This window comes from Asparagus officinalis, chromosome 8 (genome assembly GCF_001876935.1).
Source record: "Asparagus officinalis chromosome 8, Aspof.V1, whole genome shotgun sequence".
Classification (NCBI taxonomy): Eukaryota; Viridiplantae; Streptophyta; class Magnoliopsida; order Asparagales; family Asparagaceae; genus Asparagus; species Asparagus officinalis.
The window spans coordinates 14,342,755-14,356,127 of record NC_033801.1 but is presented as its reverse complement, the minus strand read 5'-3'; positions in this window follow the sequence as shown (position 1 = coordinate 14,356,127).

Genomic DNA, 13,373 nt, shown 5'->3' with positions numbered 1-13,373 from the left:
TCTCGACCGTGCGATTGAGATACTGATGCATCTTTACCCGTTCGTTCTGTTTGGGCTCCTTGGGAACAGTTGTGGGCTGGGCTTTTCATTGAGAGCCGATTTAAAGCGCATAAACTTATATATTGTTGGCTTGCCATATTTTAGTTTGGCCTGTTGCAAATCGTGACCTGGATGGTTAACAGGTTCTAATATAGTTTTTTTTTTTCCCTAGGATCTAATATAGCTCTTATGATTCTTAGTTCTATTTCGTCGGCTAAATAAAACATTTCAAAGTAAAATGAACGATCTTCATATTTTTTATAAAATTTAAAATATTACTAAAACAACAACTCTTCCGTCACGTGCATTTACACATGTCAGACTTCTTTGTTTTCTTTCCATTTTTTTTTCTTTTTTTTTTCCTGTTTTTCTTCTTCTTCTTCTTCGTTTTTTTTGGAGTGCTAGAGGATATCTTATAGACAAACAATATACCACACTATCTCTTTGTTTAAAAATGTTGTCCAATTAAAATAAGTCTTTGAACAAACAAGAATACGTGTATTCTCTTTTGAAAAATTACTGTCCTACAAAGATAACACACTAAAATTCAAAATTTATTGGATCTCTAATATATTCTTAGCCCTTACTTATTAATTATTTTTTAGAGCACTTCGTAATTTATTATCTTTAATTACTCATCTTTTCCTAATTTCTAATCTTCACTGAATACGGGGTTTGAAAGCTTAACGATGGGTCTCTTCTTCCGTAGGAGAATTCTACGCATCAGTTGTGGGCTGGGCTTGATAGAGAGCCCACTGGGGTAAATGGATAAAATTTTGAGGTGAATTCTTGTGGAGCAGATTTTTTTTGCTATGGAAGAGGAATGAAGAGCTGTTCGATCATGAAATTGTAGTAGTTATATTATACAATTGTAGCAAAAATATACTTTAGTTGGTTAGTTTTTGTCAACATATAATTTTTCGTCGAGCTACTAAGGCTATGATATACAACACAAAGAACATAACAGCTTACTCTCAAAACTCCAAAGAGTGGAACCTATATATGCGTTAGTTTATTTATATATTTTCCCCATCCATATTGGAACTTCAATCTGTATGTAGTTTTGCATGAATCTTTTTAACATATAACTAGTATCTCAGTGCACGTACTGCATGCATGCACGATTGATTTGCTAACTTTTTATTGGTTTTGATATTTCGGTTGATTTTTTCAACTGTGAGAACATTTCAATTAGTTTTCCCAAGTATAACATTAATTTCGTTGTCCCCCGCAAAGTGAAAGAGTATTTCACTTAATTTCTTCAAGTGTGATCGAAAGTATTTCCATATATAGCCTCCTCCAAGTGTAAAGGACGTCTTTGAAATTTAAAAAATGTGAGCCACAAACCAATAATTTAACGTGGGGAAATACCCCGATATATAATGTACAAATTAAAAATCTGAAATCATCATGAGAATCAAATATTATAATTTAATCTCAGACACTACACCATTTAATCCCTAAACTGACCACATTTCCCAAAAAGGAAGGAAGAAAAAAAAATAAAACAATGCCAATGAACTCAAATTGCACAAAAACACAATCTCAGACGCGCCATATTCATCAAACATATAAAAAAGTCAGAGTCCCCTCTGTAGCATCTGCCGGTAATTCTCCAACCTGAGCTGCTGCCTTTGAACGCGCTGTTATGAATCGATCAGCAAACACTCGTTGATGTCTCGTCGTCGGCCCTTCGCCTTCTTGAGCTTCTATAATCCTCCTACGAGCTCTGTAGCTTGCCTCTCCCTCCTTTTGTTTTGTGGTGGCTGTGGATTTAGTAGACATTTTGCTCCTTGTGGTACTTGAAGACATTAATTTGTGCTTTGAGTGAGAGAGAAAGGGAGCCTATATGGTTCCTTTTATATTGTAGGAGGCGTCAGTGACGCGTTACTTAATTTTTTCCAAGTGAAAGGGTAAGAACGAGGAAATGAACCATGATTGGATGTTATAGAGAGCAACGAGGAAAACGTGGTGTTAATCCAAAAGTTGGATCTGGACCAGTGACCAGTACTGTTTATGTCATTCTCTCGTGACCCATGGTTTTAAATCAATTATATATATAATGGAAGCTGAAAACATGCGCCGGCCCACCTAATTGATTTTCAAATGCACGGCTTAGGTTAAATTAGACGGAGAGTGTTGGGCGCAGAGTCACGCCCACCGCCGCGGAAGCGATATGTCCTGAGAGAAAGCCCTGGCTTATGTTGTCACAAAAGCACAAGTCAACCTCGATATCTGTGTTTCGCGAAGGAAACCCAGACTCAGTAGCGAAATATCTCAGCGAAGTGAGATATCCACTCTTCCTCTCATCAGCGCAAGACCGAATTTTGAGGGATCCTACAAGCAATAGCCAACAACCTAGAAAAACAGTAAATACACGAGATTTACGTGGTTCGGCAAACTTGCCTACGTCCACGGGAGGGGTGAGGGGAGATTCCACTATAAGGAGAACACCGACGACTTGTACAATCCACAAGCTCGTCTCAAAGAAAAAAGATCTAATTTTTACCCAAAAGAAATAAACCTCTCTTTTGTAAAATCACTCTTTTTCTCTCCTCAAAAAACTACCCCAATTACCTATACTCAGCCGCCAAAAGAAACAAAAAACCTCTCTGCCTTTTTCTCTTTCCGCAGGCTTTTCTTTCTCTAAAGCCGCTGTTCCCTTGCTGCCTTTTTCCGTAGCTTTTCCCCCAACTAGCAGCGAAACCTAGGAACCCCTACTATTCTATTTATAGAGGATTGAAATAAACGGATGAGGGCCTCTCGGGTGAGCAGCAAACATGTGAGTGGATTGAAATAAACTGATTGCTATCTCCTCACACGTTATTTGCTCACATGACGTTATCTCCTCACACACATGTGGGTGGTCCCCACTTGACACCGACACCGCTGTTCACAATTCTCCACCTCGTACATCATTTGATAAACCTCAAATTTTGGACGAACACCAGAAGACAAAACCAGGCCAAACCAGCTGCGTCACTTTACCGCGACTGCCTACGTACCCTCCACCGGGATCAAGCTAACCGTAGTTCTATAATTGTTCTCCATGTGGGAAAGTCTCCACCTCACCCCATCACCGCCCCGAAGGGCCATGCCCTCTTGGGCAAATCAACACGGGCTGATATGAAGCAAGTCCAAGCAATGCTTAAACTTGCTACCTGTGACCACCTTGGTTAACATGTCTGCGGGATTGTCATTCGTATGCACCTTCATAAGAGAAATATCACCTTCCTCTATGACATCCCGCACGAAATGATACCTGACATCGATATGCTTGGTACGAGCATGATGAACTTGATTCTTCGCCAAATGAATCGCACTTTGACTATCACACCACAAGTTCACGTTCTCCTGCTCAATCCCCAAATCGTCTAGAAGACCCCACAACCACAATGCTTCCTTCACTCCCTCCGCCATGGCCATGTACTCGGCCTCTGTAGTAGAAAGTGCCACTGTAGCCTGCAACATCGATCGCCAACTAACTGGAGCTCCATGTATCTTGAATACATAACCAGTAGTAGATCGCCGTCTATCTAGATCACCCGCATAATCAGAGTCAACAAACCCGTCAATCTGACATGTATCTCCACCAAAACACAATCCCGTATCCGCAGTACCCTTCAAGTACCTCAGGACCCATTTCACCGCTTCCCAGTGCGTCTTTCCCGGATTCGCCATGAACCTGCTGCCCACACTAACCGCCTGTGAAATATCTGGACGTGTACACACCATTGCGTACATTAAACTGCCAACTGCACTAGCATAGGGAACGCGCTCCATGTGCGCCTTCTCTTCCGCTGTAGTGGGAGATTGTTTACCTGAAAGCCTGAAGTGTGAAGCCAATGGAGTCGCCACCGACTTAGCACTTTGCATCCCGAACCTCGCGATCACCCGCTCTATATAGCCCTTCTGACTCAAAAACAATCGCCGATTCGCCCGCTCTCTTCTAATCTCCATACCCAGTATTTTTCTAGCAGCGCCCATGTCCTTCATCTCGAACTCTTTACCAAGTTGAGATTTTAGCCTATCTATCTCCACCCCGCTCTTAGAAGCAATAAGCATGTCATCCACATACAAAAGGAGATAAATATAATCACCACCACGAAGCTTTCGAATGTAAACACAGCAATCGTAATCACTTCGGGAAAACCCATGCTTCAGCATGAAGGAGTCAAATCGCTTGTACCACTGCCGAGGAGATTGCTTTAGTCCATAGAGTGACTTCCTCAAGCGACATACATGATGCTCCTTATCCTCAACCTTATAGCCCTCAGGTTGATGCATGTAGATCTCTTCATCCAAGTCTCCGTGCAAGAAGGCCGTTTTAACATCGAGTTGTTCCAGCTCAAGATCACCATGAGCAACAATACTCAATAGCACCCGAATAGAAGTGTGTTTCACCACCGGAGAAAAGATCTCATTGTAATCCACACCCTCTCTTTGTGCAAACCCTTTAGCCACTAGCCTCGCCTTGTACCTTGTACCACCGAGCTCTGAAGGATCTTCCTTTCTCTTATACACCCACTTACAACCAATAGCTTTTCTTCCTACGGGCAATGGGACCACCTCCCATGTTTGGTTCTTCCGAAGAGATTCCATCTCCTCCTCCATCGCAGCCAACCAACTCTCACTATCTTTATCCCGAATAGCTTCCTTGAAGGAGACCGGCTCATCTTCCTCCACCGAGAGTGCGTATTCAACCAAATTAACCTGCCCATAGTGCTTCAGGGGTTGATCAGCCCCCAGCTTTTGTACCTGCTTGTATACTCGCTTTGGCCTAGTGGAAGCCAAAGTATCCTCGAGCTGCTGTTGTTGTAGTGCCTGTATATTCTCATGCTGAACCTCCTCCTGCTCAAGCTCATCATCTACCTGATTTCCCACTTGAACATGACTAGAACCTGGTTGGTCCTTAGGTTCTATCTCAATAACCTGGGACTTTGAAGTCCCAACACCATCATCCTTGGGCGCCCTAGCAATCATGGATTTTTCATCAAAGGTAACATCCCTGCTGATCATGAACTTTGAATCTTTTTTGTGCATGTTTTGCTAATTTGCAAAACCAACGCACAAAACTCTACCCCCAAACTCTCATATCATCTCAAATAACTTATTATCATGTATATCAATAACCTCAAGCTATTTATCATAAAAGAATTATTTATTTACTAATAATTCACATATATTCATATAAAAATTACGGGGTTCTACAATTGGTGGTGTGGCTGTTTCAAATTCTGATACTGATGATTTTTAGAATTTTATTAATTCATGTCAGCTAATGCATCTCAAGACCATTGATTGTTTTTTCACCTGGTGTAATAAACAAGTTGCAGATACAAGAATTTGGAGTAGACTTGATAGAATTCTAGTAAATGAAGAATGGATTCATCAATACACTTCAAGTCAAGTGGAGTACTTAGCTCCAAATTGCTTAGATCACTCTCCAGCTCTGATTACAATTGAGGATGATAAAATTATGGGTAAAAGGTCATTCAAATTCTTCAAAATGTGGACAAGTCATCCTAAGTACATTACTGCTGTGAAGTCAATTTGGGAGCAAAATATCATTGGCTTTAAGATGTATCAGTTTCATTCTAAGCTAAAAAATCTGAAACATGTTTTGAAGGATCTGAATAAGAAACACTTTATGCATATTAGTCAACAAGTTTTGAGAGCAAAGGATGAATTAGAGGAAGCACGACAGCAGTTAAACATTTATCTCTTCACTTCCCCTGATTCAAAAAGAGAAAGAATGTTTGAAAAAATATGATAGGCTTCTTAATTGTGAAGCTTCTTTTTACAGACAAAAAGCAAATATCAATTGGAGCATAAATGGTGATAAATGCACCCACTTCTTTCATTCTATCATGAAGCATAAAAGGCATCAAAACAGAGTTCTATCTCTTTACACTGAAAATGGGGAAAGAATCTCAGACTTATCTAAAATTGCTACAGAATTTATAAACTATTATGAAAATCTATTGGGTACAAAAGCTCCTATCACAATTCCTGACCCTGAGATTATCACAAATGGTCCTGTTCTCTCTGATATTCAGCGCAGTATGTTAAGTGCTCCAGTTTCAAGAGATGAGATAAAGAAAGCAATCTTCTCTATGTCGGATGAGAAAGCTCCAGGTCCTGATGGCTTCAATGCCTCATTCTTTAAATCTGCTTGGAATGTGATTAGTGAAGACTTATTCCTGGCTGTGGAGGAATTCTTTTGTTCTGGAAAGCTTTTGGGTGCATTAAATAACACATTGATTACTCTTATACCAAAGATCCTAAATCCCAAATCACCATCTGATTTTCGTCCAATATCATGTTGTAATTGTGTTTATAAGACCAATTGCTACCAAAATCCAAATTGTGATGGGATATCTTCTATGTGATGCACAGAGTGCTTTTGTTAAGGGGAGGGTCATCTCAAATAACATTTTACTGGCACATGAGCTTATCAAGAATTATGGGAGGAAACATTCTACTCCAAGAGCAATACTTAACATTGATCTTAGGAAAGCGTTTGATACCATTGACTGGGATTTTATTGAAGCAATGTTAAAGGGTTTAGGCTTCCCTGGTAAAATGATAAAATGGATCATGGTATGCATCACCTCTCCTAAATTCTCACTATCTCTCAATGGAACTATGCATGGTTTCTTTAAAAGTGCCAGAGGCTTGAGACAAGGAGATCCACTTTCCCCTTATCTATTTGTCATAGGCATGGAATACCTATCAAGGAAGTTGAACACTTTAAAGGATGACAAATTATTTAGGTATCACCCTAAGTGCTCAAGATTGAAAATTACACATCTATTTTTTGCGGATGATTTGTTGTTATTTGGAAGAGCTGATATGAATTTAATAATTAGGCTTTACAAATGTCTAAATGAGTTTGGCAAAGTATCAGGCCTGGAAATCTATCCCAGTAAGTGCTCAGTATATTTAAGTGGCATTGATGACAATCAAAAATTACAAATTTGTTCTTATTTGAATTTTACTGAAGGAATCCTTCCAGTGAGATACTTGGTGTTGGGCGCAGAGTCACGCCCATCGCCGCGGAAGCGATATGTCCTGAGAGAAAGCCCTGGCTTATGTTGTCACAAAAGCACAAGTCAACCTCGATATCTGTGTTTCGCGAAGGAAACCCAGACTCAGTAGCGAAATATCTCAGCGAAGTGAGATATCCACTCTTCCTCTCATCAGCGCAAGACCGAATTTTGAGGGATCCTACAAGCAATAGCCAACAACCTAGAAAAACAGTAAATACACGAGATTTACGTGGTTCGGCAAACTTGCCTACGTCCACGGGAGGGGTGAGGGGAGATTCCACTATAAGGAGAACACCGACGACTTGTACAATCCACAAGCTCGTCTCAAAGAAAAAAGATCTAATTTTTACCCAAAAGAAATAAACCTCTCTTTTGTAAAATCACTCTTTTTCTCTCCTCAAAAAACTACCCCAATTACCTATACTCAGCCGCCAAAAGAAACAAAAAACCTCTCTGCCTTTTTCTCTTTCCGCAGGCTTTTCTTTCTCTAAAGCCGCTGTTCCCTTGCTGCCTTTTTCCGTAGCTTTTCCCCCAACTAGCAGCGAAACCTAGGAACCCCTACTATTCTATTTATAGAGGATTGAAATAAACGGATGAGGGCCTCTCGGGTGAGCAGCAAACATGTGAGTGGATTGAAATAAACTGATTGCTATCTCCTCACACGTTATTTGCTCACATGACGTTATCTCCTCACACACATGTGGGTGGTCCCCACTTGACACCGACACCGCTGTTCACAGAGAGTATTTAGGATCTAGTTCCAGTTCTTCATCAATTCTTCAAAATGAGTTTGGGGGTATTCAATACAATCTTTCAATTTTGGATATATTGCAAATGACCCTCCTCTTCTCTTATGTTTTACTAGCTATTAGAATATAAAAATATAACTATCGTCACAATTTTGGAGTTTTGGTACAATGGTTAGGGACTTTAAGATAGTATCAAAGCAACTTAGAATCAAATCTCACCAACCATGAATTCAAAGCATATTTTCTAAAAGGTGGCACTGTTGCGTGAGTCTAGATTTCAATTCATAGAAAAGAGTGCTCAACCTATAGGGACATGTTAGAATATAAAAGTATAAACTTCAATCTTCTCCACTACTTCGGAATGACAATTAAAAAGTGCTAAGTGTTAGTGAATGAGTTGATGACATTTTTTGGTAGATTAGGTCAGATGGAAAATTTATAAACAGACGTGATGTCAACCCATTTTCACGTCCATGTATAACTCCATGTTGCATGTAAGGCTTGGTTTGATAGGGGGTTTGAGGAGGGAAGTTGAGGGGATGGGAGCTGCAATGAGGTGGATGGATGGACATCCCTTTAATGTAAACCTTGTGTTTGATTGGAAGGGAAGGGGAGGAGAGATGCATGTTTTTGCAGTTCATTATCTCTCTCGTCTTGAATCCTTTCAATTTGGAGGGATTATTTTCTCTCTAACTTTTTAGTTCATTTTGTGATGTTCTCTTCCTCCCCTCCCCTCCCCTCCCTTCACTCTAGTTCCCTTTTAAAAACACCCTACCAATTAATGACAAATCTAATTCTTTTACCTCTACTCCTCTCACCTTCCCTCCTACCAAACTAAGCCTAAATGTTACAGAGCGAAAGATCGAGCAATTGATGACAAGTAATTAGAGATTTTAGTTGAGAAGCAAACGACCAAGAATCCCAAGTCTCTTCAAACTGATCAATTTAGATTTTAGTTGAGAAGCAAACTACAAGGAAACTCAAGTCTCTTAATTTAAACTGATCAATTTAGCACGGTTTAGTAAAAAAGTTTGATTCTGAAAGAAAAAAAACATTAATTGCTGGTTATTTGATTGTGAGAGGAAACACATTGTAATGAAATACAATCGTAAGTTGAACACCTCCGGTGTTGGTATTCTATGAACCGTTCGGATGATTGGTTTGGAACTTGGTTCAGTCAACCGATCGACCTTCTCGCCAAAATTGTAGCCTACGGACAGAAAGAGCAACCAAGTTATTGGTTTGTTTTTGGTCAGTGCCAGCAAATATTCTATTAGGGATACGTATAAAAGTCAAATACTCTCAGCTATAGCTTCACCCAATGTTTAGGACATCATTCTAGTGGTTAAAGACTCCTGAGATACTGTAAACTAATTGGCGCCTCTTCAAGCAAGCCCATCTTGACCTTCTTTTTCTCTAGAATTTTTTTTTTTTGGGTGGTTTCACAAAACACCCCATAAGTTCGATCATTTTCAGTAACCATCAACAAGTTTTGAAAATTTCACTTAAGTACTCCAATTAAAGTTGTGTAAGGAAACCCTCAAAGCTAACACACCATGTGCAAATCACAGGATTATTATTATTATTATTATTTTTTGAGATAAGCAAATCGCATGATGTTAAAGACCAAAATTTCTCTACTTATAAAACTCATTTATGTTTTTTCTCACCCTTCTTCTTTTCTCTACTTGCATTCATCCCAGATTTGAGCTCCCAGTGGTCTTTAAAGATTATTTTTTGATAATTTCATTCTTCAAACCTGTACATTGATATTATTTGGTGCAATGTCGTCATGGCAATCAAGTGGGGAAAACCTTTCAGGGTTTTCTGGATTTCCTAAAGCTATTCTGTAAGTAAAATTTTCAAACTTATTCGGAAGTTTATGAAATTTACCCAAAAAATGTTAAAAAAAATCATAAAATAAGAGAGGAAGAAATTAAGGAAGGGATTTAGATCTCAAGGGTATCCTTCATATATATGCTGGAATAGTAATAATAATTTGCCCTTGAACATCCAATACATATTATGTAATAATATTGTAATGTTAATAAATTTAATTGTTGCACATAATTTAGGTATTATTTATATAATTGTTATATATATCCTTAGAAGTTATTTTGTTAGATCATGCACTGTGATGGTCACTTGCTTAGAGATATGATCTAACTTAGAAATTTCTTAATTTTGTGCTTAACCTATAACTAGTAAATGAAAACTTTGTTATAACAGGTTATTATGCATGACACTGATATATAAGATATGGTCGTGGGCCTCAACCATCGGGAATGGAGATTCTCCGGGTGTATGTCATAAGCACGCATTATGATGTGTGTAGCACTAGACCGTATTTGAATTCTATAGGATGAGTCACTTAAGAGATAGAGAATTCAAATTGTTACATGGTCCCTTTGACTTGATGATATTGTCATTTTCGATTTGATAATTTAGTATGCTTTGACGTGATGGTTAAGCTTGTTTAGCAAGCGCTACACAACCTGAAACATTGGGTTGCTAAATTTCATTTAGGAAAATGATGGATGTCTAGATAGGATCCAGTATGCTTATTATGATGAGTTAATTTATTATGCATTCCCATGAAGCTATTAAATTCCTGCCGGCAGGTGGTTTTGAAAATATTTTTAAAAAATTTACTCTCTTATAAAAATAAAATATTTTGATGTTTCAAAATGATTTTTATTTATGTTCATGAGAATTGCAAATTTAGGCATGAGCAAATATGTGAGTTGTCCTGCTTAAAAGAGTTGCGTAAAATAAATGATACTGAAAGGGAGTGAATGTAAGATATTATTTAATCCCATATTATGGAAGAGCTTTTATGAACAGTTGGTCGGATAGGGATTTGATTGTTAAATTAAAATTATTAATTTGATTAATAATTGGTTCTCGATATGGGACCCAATTGGTCTCACTAATGTCATTAGAAGAGGTATACATGCAATGCAATTCTATTTCTATCCTTAATTGTTATGGATAAAGTTTTTAAACAAATATATTCTATTTTTAATTGTTATGGATAGAGTTCTAAATAATTATGAATTGTTTAAAGTTAAAATCTCTAAGACTAGTGTAATCCTATAAATAGGGTTCATATGTAGCCTTATGAGAGGAGATAGATGAGATTGAAACTCTTATGAAGATAATATGAAGAAATAGATTTTTGAGAACCTATCTCTCAGTATTGCTCCTCTACGGTGACGGATGGATTTTAATTGGAGGCTTTTTCTCTTGAGGAAGCTATTTCAGATTGATCTCGGGACAGATTATTATAGAAACTCGGAAAGCGTTTCAGGTATTCTTTTAGTTTTTAATCAATTTTGATTAATAGTCATGATATGCTATTTCCGCTATGTTGTATGTCATGATTCCAACAATATAGTACCCTCGAAAATCTTTTCTCAGCCACTTGAAAGGTATCAAACTAGGATTTGGATCCTCTTTACTATAAAAAAGAAGCGGACTCCACTACTTTTGGTCACAATTATTAATAATTTAGTGAATGATTGTGATTTATTCTAAATCTAACACTCACTATATCTCCCATATATGACACTCATTCCTAATTTGCACTCAAAGAAAAATCATAATTATCTGCTAGATAATTAATGTTATGATAATGTAGTGGTCTCTACACTACTTTTTTGGAGTGGAGAGAATCCGAATCCATCGAACTACAACTCTGTAATCAAAATTCATATACCACAATTTTTTAGTTTGAAAAAGAAACTGTGAGGTGGAAACTCCGAAGGTTTTCATTAAAAAAATTTAGGTAATTTCCCAATTAGGAAGAGATACAGACATGTGAAGGTATGCATATAGTTGATCTCACCAAATAATAATAATAACAACAAAAACGCTACCACGTATAGAGGAAAAATAAAACAACAAAACATAAAACCCCCGTAGGTCTGCTGAGCACGGTCACCGCCAAAACTCACATCTTCGTTCTCCAAACCAATTTGATATCGCTCACATGGGTTAATAGTCTTGTTGGTTTGTAAAAGAACTCTTTTCACCTTTCAGCCGCTCTTTTACGATTATGAATATATAAGTTGTCGTCAAGTTATGTGTAGAAAGCTATGGATAGTAATTGTTTCAAGAGACTTAAGGAGTACACATCCTACTGAAACCCCGCGCATTGTACAGGTCATTAGCTTTTGCAGAGAAGTGTCGAAGGGCATTTTTGGTAATTGTTGCTTGCCGTGCAGAAGTGTGCTCGACAACCAAACGAGTCGGTGAGCGATGAGAGAAGAGAATCAAACCAAATTACGAGTGCAATTCACCAAAATGTGATACAAATCAAACCAAATATAGGAATTTACGTGGTTTGGTAATTGCCTAAGTCCACGGGGAGAGGATGAGAAGATTTCACTATATTAAGGAGAAAAACAACGGGTTACAACTCACAAAATCACTCAAATATAACACTAACCAAAGCTCTCAACTCCCTCACAATATGTCCCTCTCAAAGTACTCAAAACAATGTTAATTCTCTCCTTAAGAAACCCTAAAAAAACTTGTTTCTATTTATAACAAAACACAATCCTAAATATGATAGGAATTTGAAAACGAGCCTGCCACACCTGGGTATGGCAGACACCACACCCTTGACAACAGGAGCAGATTCTGCCACACTTGGGTGTGGCAGACATCACACCTCTTCCGAATCTTCATGCTTGCCAATACTTTGAACAATTTAACGTTGTTTTCTATAATTCTTCAACTCGGCGAAGTGTTCCCAAAACTGAGCCGACACCAATATGAGCACTAATGCGTCGTCTCACCAAATACGGCTGCACCAATGTGGTTGCCTACGTATCCTCTCTCCCAAGGGATCAAGTCGCCTATATTTCATACAAATGACCGCAAACGACCTCAACAATCACGAATTTGCAACAAGTTTCTATAATGATCAAACTTGTTGCCCGTAATCACCTTTGTGAGCATATCTCCGCCGAATTATCTTTCGTGTGGACTTTTACAATCTCCACATATCCATCTTCGAGAACATCTCGAATGAAGTGATAACGAACGTTGATATGCTTCATCCTCGCATGAAAGACCTGATTCTTCACCAAATAAATAGTACTCATGCTATCACAATAAATGGTGACGGATCGCTGCAAAACACCAAGATCCTCCAAAAGTCCTTGAAGCCAAATCGCCTCCTTAACAGCCTCCATAATCGCCATATACTCTGCCTCTGTCGTCGACAAAACCACCATAGACTGCAAGGTGCATCTCCAACACACCGGCGCACAGATCAAAGTGAACACATACCCCATTGTCGACCGGCATTTATCTAAATTTTTAGCATAGTCTTAATCTACGTATCCAATACATAGCTGCCCACCGCTAGTGTCACGCTCAAAAATCAAACCAACATTGAGAATACCTCGAATGTACCTCAAAATTCATCTCACGGTATCCCAATGATCCGGACCCGGGTCTGTAGGGTGAAAATTTGATTCTTCCGAAGAAAGGAGTTTCGTTTGTATTTATAAGAAAGCTTATT